Genomic DNA, 15332 nt, shown 5'->3' on the forward strand with positions numbered 1-15332 from the left:
CATACGTGGATTCAATGTTCGGGGGCTCACCACGGAAGTAATTTCTGCAGATCGCTACCCCTGCAGTAGGTCTATTCTTGATGGTGTCATGTTTGGAGGTCACAGTCTAGATTTTCCAATTGGCATTATTTTAACCCATTTAACATAAATGTGCATCCTCATCGTAGCCACTAGTTCTTATCACGGACTCTCTGTGCCTACCCTGAATGGCCAGTCAGCTGTTTTCTTCAGTCATGGCAGGATTCTAAATGCTGAGTTCTTCTTGCTTGATTCAGGCAGGAGTAGGAGAGACACCCTCTTCAAATTCAGTGGCTCCTTTTCTCCCCTGACTGACAGTCAAATCTGCCAGTCGGATATTAACAACTGAGGTTTTTTTTGCTTGAGGGTCATCATTGGGGGTTCGACTTTGTAAGTCCGTTTGAACACTGCACAAATTGCAATCTTTTTTAAACAACTATAATTCTTTCAATAGAAATAATAATAAAATACTACTTTCAGGACAGAGATTGGATAATGATTTTCTTTCAAACTAAATACATGTAAGATAAATCCTAAAGTAAGATTAAACCTTTTCTTATTGTTGGGAGCCCAGGTTGCAGAGCTACTTGCATTAGATGCTTACTTACCTGAACTAAATTAAGACTGATTATGGAAATACACATTAATAGGACTAATATGTGCTGCAAGGATATTTAAAAAGGTCATAATTTTATATTAGCGGAAGTTTAAAATGGTTTAAAAAAGAAAATAGCTAGAGAATCAGTAATAAAATCGCCAATGACCAGTTGGAGTTCAGTATAGGAGATGAAGATCCGCACACTATTGCTTTATCGTTGCCATCTAAAGTAAAATTATGGAATCCAAGTTTTGCCTGTAACATTATATTGGTGTAATTATGTGCACTGATTCACCATGGAGAGAAATAATGGCTGCAGTGTGTAGTAAAGCAACTATTCTATCTACTCGTCTCTTGCAAAACATTCCTTTCCTCACAGAGAATTGGTGCCCATTACAGATCAAAATTGGAATAACCCAGATCACAAATTCACTATGTATTCACCTACTTGGATAATTAGAAAAAACGTACTTATTACAACATTAACCTGAATACGACGCTAATGAGTTAGTGAAAGCAGAAAACAAAAATGTAAAGTGGGTTAAAAAATTAAGTAAATCATTAATTTTCTACAAGAAGTATTTTCCTGCAACTATGCAAGCCTTGACATCTAGACCTTAGAAATACTGAATGAACACTTGTTAGATTCAACCAAAAAAGCCACAAGAACAGGACTGGTCAACAATTACTTCCTGTCTTTGCTCCCCTTGGTCCCAAATGTGGCAGAAGTTCAAAAGCTGCAAAGCTGATGCGTTATTGTTTCTTTTTCTTGGCCTCAATTTATAATATGTCCATGCTCTCATGAAAGTAACTATCTCAATTTCCTTCAATAATAGTAAAACTAAAAGCTTTCTTCTGCAAACATGTTTTTAAAATACTTTTTGGAATAAGAATGTATACCTTTTATTAAAAAGCACAATTTTTAATAGATGGTCTGCAAAGAAAATGATCTACACAGTAGGAGCCCAGCACTGATATTTGAGTAATGGAGAAGTAAGACAGTCCAGATAGTTTGGAATTGTGCTCAATTACAATCCACATAATGAGTTTTTGATGTTTGGGAATAGGAAGAAGTACCAAGCATGGATCTAGTGAAACAAGAGGGAAATCTAAGAACACTTTGAGCTGCACTGACATACCTTGTCATCTATCAACAACTTTTAGCAATTATTTGGGAGAAAATTGCTTAAGGTGGTATCTTATTTTGCTCAATTGTTCTGTTTCACTATTTTTTCCTTTATGTAACTGGTCACTAAAAAGGTACACATGCTCTAATTCCTAGTACAAAATATATCATGGTATGTTTTATACATTACTACCATCTGGTGAGTTAATGGCCCATATATTCTACTTTTCTGGAATAGTGGTGTACCTATCGCATGGCAACACAGTGAAGAGCCCTGAGCCCGACTGACCTTATGGTTTGGGGATCCTCTAAATATTTTTGGTGGACTCCCTGGGAAGTTTTTCTTTTCATTTTGGCACTGTGGTCTGTATAACCAATCGACCCGACAATGTATTTCTGCCATTTGAATCTAATTTCAATTCACCCACCCATATATGGGTGAATGTACTGCACATCACCCCTCACTTCATGCAGGAATAAAGGCATGAACATTTCCAGTGACATATTTTCTACCCCAGTTTCATCCAGGAATCAGTAGAGAGAGGCTGGTGGAATGGGCGGACACGTGGCAGATGAAATTTAATGCAGAAAAGTGCGAAGTGATACATTTTGGTAGAAAGTACAAGGAGAGACAATAGAAACCAAAGGATACAATTCTAAAGGGGGTGCATGAACAGCGAGACCTGGGGGTATATGCGCAAACCGTTTAAGGTGGCAGGTCAGGTTGAGAAAGTGGTTTAAAAAAGCATACGGGATCCTGGGTTTTATAAATAGAGGCATAGAGTACAAAAGTAAGTTATGATGAACCTATATAAAACACTAGTTTAGCCACAACTGGAGTATTGTGTCGAATTCTGGCCACCGTACTTTAGGAAGGATGTGAAGGCTTTAGAGAGGGTAGAGAAAAGATTTACAAGAATGGTTCCAGGGATGAGGGATTCAGTTGCGGGGATAGACTGGAGAGGCTGGGGCTGTTCTCCTTAGAGCAGGGAAGGTTAGGAGGAAATTTGCTAGAGGTGTTCAAAATCATGAGTGGCCTAGACAGAGTAGATAGAGAGTAACTGTTCTCATTGGCAGAAGGGTCGAGACCAGAGGACACAGATTTAAGGTGATTGGTCGAAGATCCAAAGGCGACATGAGGAAAAGCTTTTTTACTCCGCGAGTGGTTATGATCTGGAATGCACTGCCTGAGAGGGTGATGGAGGTCGATTCAATCATGGCTTTCAAAAGGGAGTTAGATAAGTACCTGAAAGGAAAAAAAATTGCAGGGTAAAAGGGCGGGGGATTAGGACTAGCTGAAGTATTCTTGCAAAGAGCCAGCATGGGCTCGACAGGCCAAATGGCCTCCTATTGTGCTATAACCATTCTATGAGAAGGTGAAACATCCTGGCCTATGTATTGATACTGCTGACTGACATAGAAACACACTGAATAATGCCTGATTTGACAACTCTTTACATTATAGAGAAAATATTTGAATGTGTCCTGAGGGTAAGATCGAACCACATCTCTGTGTAAACTCATATGTGGTGACAGAAAATAACAATGTTGGCTGGGGTCCCCATGTCCCATTAGTCACTTTCAAGCCCTCATATATGCATCAGCCCACTACCTGTATCAGATTGATAGATGGGTGAGAACTGAACAAAAGTGGATAACTTTCCATTGCCCAGCATTCAGGAGAGAGTCCCACACCTAGGCATGTAGCACAGATAAGTGTAGTTAAGGAGAGAGAGACTGAGAATCAACTACACATGCTTTCTTGAGATCAACAAACACTTGCTTGCACTCATAGAGGCACTCAGGCAAATCAACAAGGGGCCCAGCATCCAGAATAGAGGGGAATAGCAAAGCGAGGAACAAAAGACTAAAACATGCCAAGAGGCCCCAGTTAAGGGGCATTTGCCCTAAGGGCCTGGTCATTGGATCTGCGGGATTCTCATAAACCAGATCAATCATGATAAATCAAACTTACCATCAATAGGGCGGATGTTAAAATAGTATCCCTAAAGGAAGAAAGAAATCTTGATTTATTTTAAGAAAGAATGGACAGATGTAATGGTTCTTCACAGAACCTACAAAGTAATCCCATCAACAAACAGTTACCTTTCACACTGAAGCAGTGGAAGATAGTTGATGAAGTGTGTAATGTCTCTGCACTTTGTTACAAACTCACACCAGGCATGGATATATCAGACACGGTCACTCTGTGACCTTCACTTTATTTCCAGGACTGAAGAGTCTTGATCCTGGGTAGGATCTCCCCTTTTATACCTGGAAGCGCAGGTGAGGAGCTCACTCCCTTTGGTCAGGTTGTGGATTACAAGGGTACAGGTACAGTGTGAATGAGTTACAGTTACATACTTATAGTCATTGAAAGATGGTGAAATACATGTCATCACCTCCCCCCTTAGGTCTTTTAGTTTCAGAGGTTAAGTCTATCGGGTGGTCGACGCTCTCTCGTGGAGCGCCGCAGTTGTGGCTCTGGTGGCTGAGCCTCAGCACGCGTCTCTGTCACTTGAGGTGATTCCGGCCTGTCTGGGCTGGCCGCAGGGACTGTGCATGCTGAGGGCTGTCTTTCCTGCTCGTACGCTGGCAGTGGTGTGGGTGCTATCTCATCATGCTCTTCTTCCGGTTCCTCCGTGTCTGCACTGAACCTTGTCTTAACTTGGTCCAAGTGTTTGCGGCATATTGCCCATTGTTTAGTCTGACCACCATGATCCTGTTTCCTTCTTTGCCAATTACGGTGCCCTCAAGCTATTTGGGTCCCAAAGCATGGTTAAGAACAAATACCGGGTCATCTATTTCTATACACCTCCCCCTTGAGCCTCGATCATGGAGCTCGGTTTGGGACTGGCGCTTGCCCTCAACAATGTCTGCCAGGGCTGGGTGAATGAGGGACAGCCGCGTCTTGAGCGTGCATTTCATGAGGAGTTCCGCTGGCAGGACTCCCGTGAGCGAGTGTTGCCGGGACCTGTAGGCCAGCAGGAGGCGCGATAGGCGGTACTGAAGGGAGGGTCCTTGGATGCGTAGCATGCCCTGCTTTATGATTTGGACCGCCCGTTCCGCCTGGCCATTGGAGGCCGGCTTGAACGGCGCTGTCCAGACGTGTTTGATCCCATTGCCCGACATAAATTCCTGGAATTCATGGCTGGTAAGAGAGGGGCCATTATCGCTGACCAGGATGTCCGGCAAGCCGTGGGTCACGAAAACCGTACGCAGACTCTCCACAGTGATGGATGTCGTGCACGAGTTCGATATGATGCATTCGATCCACTTCGAGTATGCATCGACAACGATCAGGAACATTTTTCCCATGAACGGGCCCGCATAGTCCACGTGAATACGTGACCATGGCCTGGTGGGCCAGGGCCATGGGCTGAGTGGGCCTCCCTGGGGGCATTGCCCAGCTGGGCACATGTCATGCACCCGCGAACCCAGTGTTCCTGGTCTGAGTCAATCCCCGGCCACCACACGTGTGACCGGGCAATGGCCTTCATTAACACGATGCCAGGGTGCTCGCTGTGGAGTTCCCTGATGAACGCTTCCCTTCCTTTCTGGGGCATGACTACCCGGCTGACCCATAACAGGCAATCGGCTTGGATGGAGAGTTCATCCATCCGTCTCTGAAACGGCCTGACTTTCTCGGGGCACGTTCTGTGTGCGGGCGCCCAATCCCCAGTCAGGACACGTTTCTTTATCATGGATAGGAGGGGGTCTCTGTTGGTCCAGAGTTTAATCTGGCGGGCTGTGATGGGGGAGCCCGCAGTGTCAAAAACCTCAACGGCTCTGCTCCGACGCCCCCTCGGTGGTGGCCAGTGGGAGCCTGCTAAGCGCGTCAGCGCAATTTTCACTGCCTGGCCAGTGCCATATGGTGTAGTCATACGCAGCCAGCGTGAGGGCCCATCACTGTATGCGAGCTGACGCATTAGCGTTGACAGCCTTGCTGTCGGACAACAGGGATGTTAACGGCTTGTGGTCCGTCTCTAGCTCGAACCGTCTACTGAAAAGGTACTGGTGCATCTTTTTCACACCGTACACACACGCGAGTGCCTCCTTCTCGACCATACCGTATTCTCGCTCTGCCTGGGAGAGCGACCTGGAGGCGTAAGCCACTGGTTGGAGTCGGCCGTCATCGTTACCCTGCCGCAAAACACACCCAACCCCGTAGGATGACGCATCGCATGTTAAAACCAGTTTTTTACAGGGGTCATACAAAGTCAACAGTTTGTTGGAACACAGCAGATTCCTTGCCTTATTGAAAGCCCATTCTTGACAATCCTCCCAAGACCATTCACAACCTTTATGGAGGAGCATGTGTAACGGCTCCAATAATGTGCTTAAGTTCGGCAGGAAGTTCCCAAAATAGTTCAAGAGTCCCAGGAATGATCGCAACTCCGACGTGTTGCCGGGCCTGGGCGCCCGGCGAATCGGCTCAGTTTTTGATTCAGTGGGCCGGATCCCGTCTGCGGCAACCCTCCTGACCAGGAACTCGACCTCTGGGACCAAAAACACGCACTTGGCCTTTTTCAGCCGCAGACCTACTCGTTCCAATCGGCGTAGCAGCTCCTCCAGGTTGCGGAGGTGTTCCTCAGTGTCTCGACCCGTTATAAGGATGTTGTCTTGGAAAACGATCGTTCCAGGAATGGACTTGAGCAAGCTTTCCATGTTTCGCTGAAAGATAGCTGCTGCTGAACGAATGCCAAACGGGCACCTATTGTAAACAATAACTTGGATTCTTCAGCCAGTTCCTGAGTCATGTAGGCCGAAGTGAGGTCCAGCTTCGTGAACAGCTTACCACCTGCCAGCGTGGCAAAAAGGTCCTCCGCTCTCGGGAGCAAGTATTGGTCTTGCAGCGACACTCGGTTGATGGTGGCTTTGTAGTCGCCACAAATCCTGATTGAGCCATCTGCTTTGAGGACGGGAACAATGGGACTTGCCCAGTCGCTGAATTCAATGGGCGAAATTATGCCCTCTCTGAGCAGCCTATCCAGTTCACATTCAATTTTCTCACGCATCACGTACGGCACCGCTCTGGCTTTGTGGTGCACTGGTCTGGCATCCGGAGTGATGTGTATCACTACTTTGGTGCCTTTGAACGTTCCGACACCGGGTTGAAAGAGTGACTCGAATTTTTGCAATATCTGCAAGCATGAACTTCGCTCCACGGATGAATTTCCAATTCATCTCAGCTAGCCAACTCCTCCCCAAGAGCACGGGGCCATTTCCCGGAACAATCCAGAGTGGCAGCCGGTTCTGTGATCCATTATGCGTTACCACCAAGTTTGCACTGCCCAGCACTGGGATGATCTCTTTGGTGTACGTACGTAGCTGCGTCTCAATGCGTTCCAATTTGGGCCGGCTAGCTCTGTGTGGCCATAGTCTCTCAAATTGTTGGGCGCTCATGAGTGACTGGCTAGCTCCGGTATCCAGCTCCAAGTGCACCGGGATGCCATTCAGTAAGACTTTCATCATCATGGGTGGCGTTTTGGTGTATGAGCTGTGGACGTCAGCCACATGAACTCTCTGAACTTCAGCATCCATGGTTGTTCCCCCAGGTCTCATCCTGCATTGCAGACCCCTCGTCTGGTTCCTCTGTCTCGCAGACTAGCCTCGCTACTGCCTTTTTGCACATCCTGGCCGGGTGTCCCTTGGCGTTGGGTGTCCCTCCGACAGGTGTAAAGTTGGAACCTGCAGATTTTTGCAGTGTGCCTGCTCCCACATCTCCAACATGAGCTGAGATTGCTGTTAACAAAAGGACTATTCCCAGGCATTCTGCTCTGATGGCCCTTTTGGCTGTTTCTAAGCACTCTGATGAGGGATGTTAATTGTCCCATCACAGGATGTATTGTTCCTCGTGATGGCGTGAATTGCCGATCCCCTTTCCATTGTCCCTGTTGCCAGGAGCTTGTTGCTACCTGGGTGGTGTCGAATTGCCCTTGCCTGCCTGTGGGGTTCTGTGTCATATTTATAACATTGATTCCATGGTTCAACGCAACTTTAAAACCAGGGCTGTGTGCGTAAATTAGCTTGGTCTCCTCTTCCCATTCCATAAAGGTCTGAGCTATCAACGCCGCCCCTTCTAAAGTCAAATCCTTAGTCTTTATGAGCTTCCTGAAAATGCCGGCATGATTAATGCCCTCGATGAAAAAGTCCTTTAACATCTCCCCCCTGCAGGCATTGGAGAACTTAGAGACTGGCCAAACGGCGCAGTTCCGCCACGAAGTCCGAGATGTTTTGACCCTCCCGACGCCGGTGAGAGTAGAACCGGTGCCGGGCCATGTATACGCTACTTGCCGGTTTGAGATGCTCACTGATCAGCTGGCTGAGCTCTTCGAAGGATTTGTCCGCTGGCTTTTGGGGTGCAAGCAGGTCTTTCATTCGCGCATACGTCTGTGGACCACAGCTGGTCAGTAGATGCGCCCTCCGCTTGTCAGCCGCTGCCTCTTCCAGCCAGTCCTTTGTGACAAAGCTCTGCTGGAGTTTTTCCACAACGTCGTCCCAGTCCTCAACCACACAGTAGCGTTCCTCTGTGCTGCCGGTGGCCATCCTCGTGGTTCGGTGATTCTCGTTTCTCGTCGCCAGATGTTGGGTCTCTGCACCTTGTTACAAACTCACACGAGACATAGATATATCAGACACGGTCACTCTGTGACCTTCACTTTATTCCCAGGACTAAAGAGTGCTGATCCTGGGTGGGACCTCCCCTTTTATACCTGGAAGCCCAGGTGAGGAGCTCACTCCCTGTGGTCAGGGTGTGCATTACAAGGGTACAGATACAGTATGCATGAGTTACAGTTACATACCTATAGTCATTGCAAGATGATGAAATATATGACAAAGTGTAGTACAAAATAATCCTCTATGCAGATGACATCTATTTTATGTCACCAGTCCCACCACCTCCACCCCAGCATCTTCTCAAACCATCAACAAATTTGATTAGCTTTTAAGCTACTTAGCTTAATCACTGAAAAAGAAAGTATACGGCTCTTTCTCAGGACATCCTTACATATGTATAGGAGGACCTTCCTTCCACCAGGACAAAGATACGCTTTGGGTAACTTGAGTCACATCCCAAATGCTGATATAGTAACAATGACTGCATTTCAATAGTAATGCATAGGTTGCAAAGCACTTTGGGATGCCCTATGTCTGTGAATGGCATGGTATAAATACCATAACAACAATTTTTATTTATATAGCGCCTTTAACGTAGTAAAGCATCCCAAAGTGCTTCACAGGAGCGTCATCAAACAAAATGTGACACTGAACCACATAAGGAGATATTAGGCCTGATGAAGTAGGTTTGAAGGAGCATCTTAAAGCAGGAACGAGAGGCAGAGAGGTTTAAGGTGGGAATTCCAGGGCTTAGGGCTTTGGCAGTTCATGGAATGGCCACCAATGGTGGAGTGATTAAAATCGAGGATGCTCAAGAGGCCAGAATTGGAGGAGTGCAGATATATCGGAGGGTTGCTGAGATAGGGAGGGGCGAGGCCATGGGGCGAGGGATTTGAAAACAAGGATGAGAATTTTAAAAGCAAGGTGTTGCTTAACTGGGAGTCAGTGTAGGTCAGCAAGCACAGGGGTGATGGATGAGCGGGACTTGGTGCGAGTTAGGACACAGGCAGCAGAGTTTTGGGTGACCTCAAGTTTATGAAGGTAGAATGTGGAAGGTGTAAAGTCCTGTCCCCTCAGTACAGATTCACACGAGGCATGTCGTGAAGTCAAGGTCACTCTGGACCTGCACCTTTTATTTCACAGCTCTGGAATGCTGCACTTGCCTGAGACCTGTGCTTATATACCTGTCTCTTGCAAGTGCACCCCCGGTGGTAAGGTATGCTGGTGGTAACAGGTCATTTCTTATTACAGTCATGTATAGCATGTTGGGATACAGTTATATATAATAATGTAAGATACATGACAGAAGGCCAGCCAGGAGTGCGCTGGAATCGTCAAGTCTATAGATTAACAAAGGCATGGATGAGGTTTCAGAGGCAGATGAGCTGAGGCAGGGGCGGAGTCGGGCGATGTTACAGAGGTGGAAATAGGTGGTCTTAGTGATGGCATGGATCTGTGGTCAGAAGCTCATTTCAGGGTCAAATATGACACCAAGGTTGCGAACAGTCGCAAGGGAGAGGGATGGAGTTAGTGGCTAGGGAACAGAATTTGTAACAGGGCCAAAGACAATAGGGCCTAAATTGCCCCCCGCTGGAAACGGGGTGCACGCACCTCGTTTCTACTGTTTTTACCGCCACGGTGGTTGAGGTGGCCTCTTGAGCAAAATTACGCTCTTTGGCTTTGTTTTCAGGTGGACCCGAAGTTGCCCGTAATGGGCACAGAAGTGCGGCGTTGAGCACACGAGAGGGTCGGTGCGGAGCAGCCACCGCTGTCAGTCATCAGTGTAGCACTGATGATGTCATCACGGCACCGCCTCACCACGGCTCTCCCTGTCACTTAAAGGGGAGAGCATGTATGATTTCTAAAAGTTCAGTCCACTGGGCCACCAGGGAGGGTTTTGGCCGGGCCAGTGGCCTGGCACCCAAGAAGGCGTGCCATGCTGCCTGTTGGCGGCCTGGCCGACCCCGGGGGCATAATTGCTGGCCCGACACAGCAGTTGGCCAACAAAAAAAAAACTTGTTGGCAGCGGCAGTGTGTCCTTCCCTTTAATGGGAGCCACGCCGCCATTTTAGGCCACAGTCTCACTGCACCGCCTGAGAAAAGCAGCTTTTGGCATCGGCGGGAGGAAGATTTTCATGGCGGAATTCCACCGTTGGGGGTGCGGGGGGACATCGGCAGTGCACACTGTGATGACACACTTAGCACGGATTGGCAGCAGCTGTGCGGGGCAAAAGCGGGTCACCGACAGGATACCGCAGGAACGGAATTTTGATAATGGCGGCCATTACATGAACAGTCAGTGGCCATCGCACTCCGCAGCGTGGCCGCTGATTTCCGGTGTTAAGAGGCCTTAAGGGGCAATTTCGGGCCCAATGGCTTCAGTCTTCCCAATATTTAGCTGGAGTAAATTTCTGCTCATCCAAGACTGGATGTCAGACAAGCAGTCTGACAAGTTCATAAAGTTTAATAAGTGCTATAGGAAAGACTTTTAATTATATAAAAGTATATTTTAATACCGATGCATTTTAACTGCACAGACAGATGTTTAATTACCGTTATCACTGTATCTATGTGCTGAGACACGAAGTTGCTGTAAAGACATTTGTTTTAGTATACTTATTACCATATATAAATCAGTGACTTCTGTAGCTTCTGGGAACTTACCATGTCTCAGTCCCTATAGGAAGGAGTGACTTTGAACAGTACAGCTAAGTTAGGGACCAGTCTTGTTGGTATGATATACTAGTTCTGATGAAAAATCGCGGCAGATCAGTTTAATTTTTGGACAATTGTTTATCCTATCTGATAGTTTGCAATAGCCTGAAAAGTGTGACAAATCTTATAAAATTATGTTCCTCGATTCCTAATTGATTCATAGGGTGAGAAATTCGATTTTCGAAAACAGTATTTTTTTGCCAAAATTACCGTTTTTGCTTCGCTACTGTTAGTAGGCCAGATATTCAGCCTTTAATTTGTGCAGCGGTAAAAATCGGCGTTGCACGAGGATTTGCGGCGCAAGCTGTGAATTTCGGCAACTCTAGGCCAATAGCGAGAGAGGCCTTGGGAGGGGGGAAAAAACACAGAAAAAAATTGGAACAATAAATTCACAAAACATTCATAAAACCCTTGCCTACTAAATCGCTAAAAAATAATCAAAAAATAAAAACTTTAACTTACTTTTTTTTGCATGTCTTCATAATTATTGCTGCTGGCAGGGCTGCACCGATAGGTTTTACCCTGTCGATATTCTGGGCGCAGAATACGGGTGCGGAGAGAGCCAGATTTCAGGCGAAAACGCTATTTCGACTGTTGCATGACTGCACTCCTCGCCCAGCGGTACGTGGAAAGTGCCATCGCATAAAGGTGCCCGAAGTTCCCGCCGAATATGGTGAAATATTGCCAAAAACCCGGTCGCAAAGTCGCCGAATTTCTGGCCCATATATAAGATCTAAAGGATGTAATGGATTTGGGCACTCCAACACCACACTCCTCCTCAACCTAATGAGTTCCCAGCAGCATCAGCAAGCCCTCCCATAGAAAGCTCCAGATGACAATGGAAACTTCAGCACTCTCATTATGTGCTGGAAACGAGTTACAGCTCAAAAAATACCAGTGCGCTCATTTTGAGCCACAAACTCACCAACAATGATGAGTAAATTTGGGAGCAATATGTCCTTATGTTTAGTAGCATATAGTCAATGTACAGAAGGAAATTAAAATGAAAATTTAAAAAGAATTTTAACCCAAAAATTGTTTTTAAAGTCCCTGGGGCCAATTTTCAGCAAGGCCTCCGGCCGCCCAAGTGCTGCCCAAAGTGCCTCCAATGGCCGTCGAGGTAGCGGACGGTACTTTGGGCGGGATATTCACGAAGAAGGTCCCTCGAAGGTCGGCGGGCGGCAAATGGAAGATGTACGCCGCCAATCTGGGCGGCAGCGGGCGGGCGGTCTCATTCTCAGTGGCAGAGGCGCTTGCCGCCCAAGTGCCGTCGAGGATGGAGTCGGGCCCACGGAGGGTCGAAGAGCTGAAAAGAAATTAACAAATAAAAAATACAAAAACTATCCGAAGACCTTCAGGGGATCCCATGCAGGTAAGTCGCTGTTAAAAAAAGATTTTAAAATGTTCGCTTACCTTTTTTTCAGGTTCTTATCGTCGGGGATAAGTCTGAAAAACCTGGAAAAAAAGGTAAGTGAACACCACCGTTCTGCCGCCAGGTCCCGCCGACTCCCGCCCGCAGGAATCTGGGAGCTCGGCGGGCGGGAGTTCAGTTGCGCCACTCGGCCGTCCGCTGATGTCAGCGGGCGCTTCCCGGCGTCTCTCCCCTCCCGCCCACTCCAGGCCACCCCGAAAGAGGCACTGGGCGGATCGTTGCAAGGAATGTCGGTGGGAGTGGGCTGATGAAATTGGCCCCCCTATGTGCAAATGTTTGTACATATACACATGCAACCATATGGGTAAACGATTGTGAGCTTAGGTAAATACAGGGTCATGTCTGCAACAAAAGGGAAATATTTAAAGTTTAATTTCTTCAATTTTACAATCAGAGTTTACTTGTTGTTTGGTCATAGAATTTTGTAGATTGGAAACTACTTTCAAGTTTCTCATTCCAGATTAATGGCCGTCTCTCTTTCCTTTAAGACTGTTTTTCATCTGTTCCAAAGTATGATGTCTCGTGTGTGACAATTAGATGCTTTTTAAAAGTTCAAGACACACAGGAGGATTGGAGGGAAGATATTCCAAGTTCAGGTAGGTACCTTATAGGCACAATGTGTAGCGGTAGTAGCGAGTTAGTGGGGAGGAGGTGAGTGTGGATTAGTAGTGTTGAGAGGATGATCCTGGGATTGGGAGTGGGGATCATGGGGTGTGGGAGTATTGGAAATGTGAGAAAGGTTCCAGAAGAATGGCAGGAAAGTTGTGGGATGTGAGAGCACTATGAAGATGTAACCAGACTGATGGGGGGTGAATCAGTAGAAGAAATCTCCAGGTTGAAATAAGTATGTAAATATCAGCATTGCATTGTGAAGTTACTTAAGAAAAGGGCATTTTAGCTACTTAGGCAGGCGTTGTTATGACTTTGGTAATAGATATGTAATCCTCCAGAAGGCAAGAAATTCTAACCACATTATGGTTCACAGAATCATAGACTCATACAGCACAGAAGGAGGCCATCTGGCCCATGCCGGTTTTTGAAAGAACTATCCAATTTCACAGATCTGTCCATGTCCTCCTGAAGTCTGCTGATATCTTCTTCACTCCTTACTACTTTTCTGAGTTTTGTGTTATGGAAGAAGTACAGACTTCTATGACATGAAACTCAGAAAAGTAGTAAACAGTTTGCATGCAGTTGGACAACACCTTGGAAGAGATGCATGCATCCTTGCAAACTCACTGGGAACAAATAGGCAAATATGTTGAATTACTGGTTAGCATGCTGACTGAATTGGATTCCTACAGGACATCTTAGCCCGCCCATCTAAACTATGTTGCCAATAAGTATATCCATAATTGATCAGATGACCTTCCAGGAGGGAATGCCAAAGCAGTCTCAAGTGTGACTTTGGTCAACTCTGATACTTCCACCCAACACTGTACAATCACCTATCTTGCCACATTATTAAAAAATATATAATTAGTTTTCTATAACCCTTATTGTATATCAAATAAAATAGTTTCAAAACTCCACTTCACAGTTGTTTTATCACCATTTATTTTTTTTCAATTGAAATAATTTATCTTCTGGACAGGAGTTCCAGGATCCAAGGTGTTCCATGGTGGAAGTATTTTCACTGTTAGGACTGGCATGCAATGTGACAGATTATTCGTCTCCCTCTCGTTCTCTCATTTATGTGACTAATGCCTTTATAACACATCAATTATTGGCTGATGGTACATTGAGGATAACCGAAAAATAGTAGAAATTATATTTAACTCATTATGCAATTCTTAAACATAAACTCCAAATGTCGTACTAAAACTAACAATTATTGTACATTGCTTTCCAAGTGAGCCATGGCAATTCCCAGGAACTTATAAATTGGTCATTTCACAACAATGACTACACTTCAAAAGTACTTCACTGACTGTAAAGTGCTTTGAGACGTCCTGAGGTTGGGAAAGGCTCGATATAAATGCAAGTCATTCTTTTATGGTTTATCATCATCTTGTTGATTTGCAGCATCTGTAACATAAGCAATTTGAATGGAGTTTTACACTACAGGAAGTCATTATTGCTGTAAGTTATCAGTAAAATTACAAGTAACATTTTCCTACTGCTCTGCCCATGCATTAGAAGTTAAATTGTTCTGGGAGTAAACATGGACAGTGACTGGAACAGAGTGGAAATTCTAAACTTGTGGTAAAGATAGCATGGATTTGCAATATTAAATCCACTTAATTACCACAACACTCCAGAAAAGATAAACATTTATATTTCAAAGCTCACTGAATTTGTTTCCTCATTATCAAAGTTTCTTTTAGTTTTTACCTGTTTCTGTTAGTGTGACATTCTTTTCCTTCCAGAGAACCTAGATGTTATGTTGCATCATGCCCTTCTGCTTAGTTTCAATAAAGTTTATGGAGTTAATGAGTTAAAGAGATTTTGGGAAGGCTCAATTCCTGGAATGGCTCACTTAAAAAAACTGTTGCCACATTGGCCATGCGACAAGTATGCTCTGTGGCAGTTATTTTGTCTGCAGCAATATCAGTTCACATTCAGTTAGCTTTTAAAATTAATAATGTAATCGGATTGCCAACTTGACCTTTTACTTTACATAAATTTACTACCATCTGAGAAATGCCTCCTAAAATGTTTTTAACCTGATCTCATCTATTAACAAGCGATGATCCTGAAATAATTTGAGATATTCTTACTTTGTTATTAGTTAGCAATTCAGTATCATTTGTTTAATATTGTATCTGCCCAGTTGATACCATATCACAGAATCTCATCAATTGTTCTTGTCCTGTTGAATC

The sequence above is a fragment of the Pristiophorus japonicus genome, chromosome 12, assembly GCF_044704955.1.
Source record: "Pristiophorus japonicus isolate sPriJap1 chromosome 12, sPriJap1.hap1, whole genome shotgun sequence".
NCBI lineage: Eukaryota > Metazoa > Chordata > Chondrichthyes > Pristiophoridae > Pristiophorus > Pristiophorus japonicus.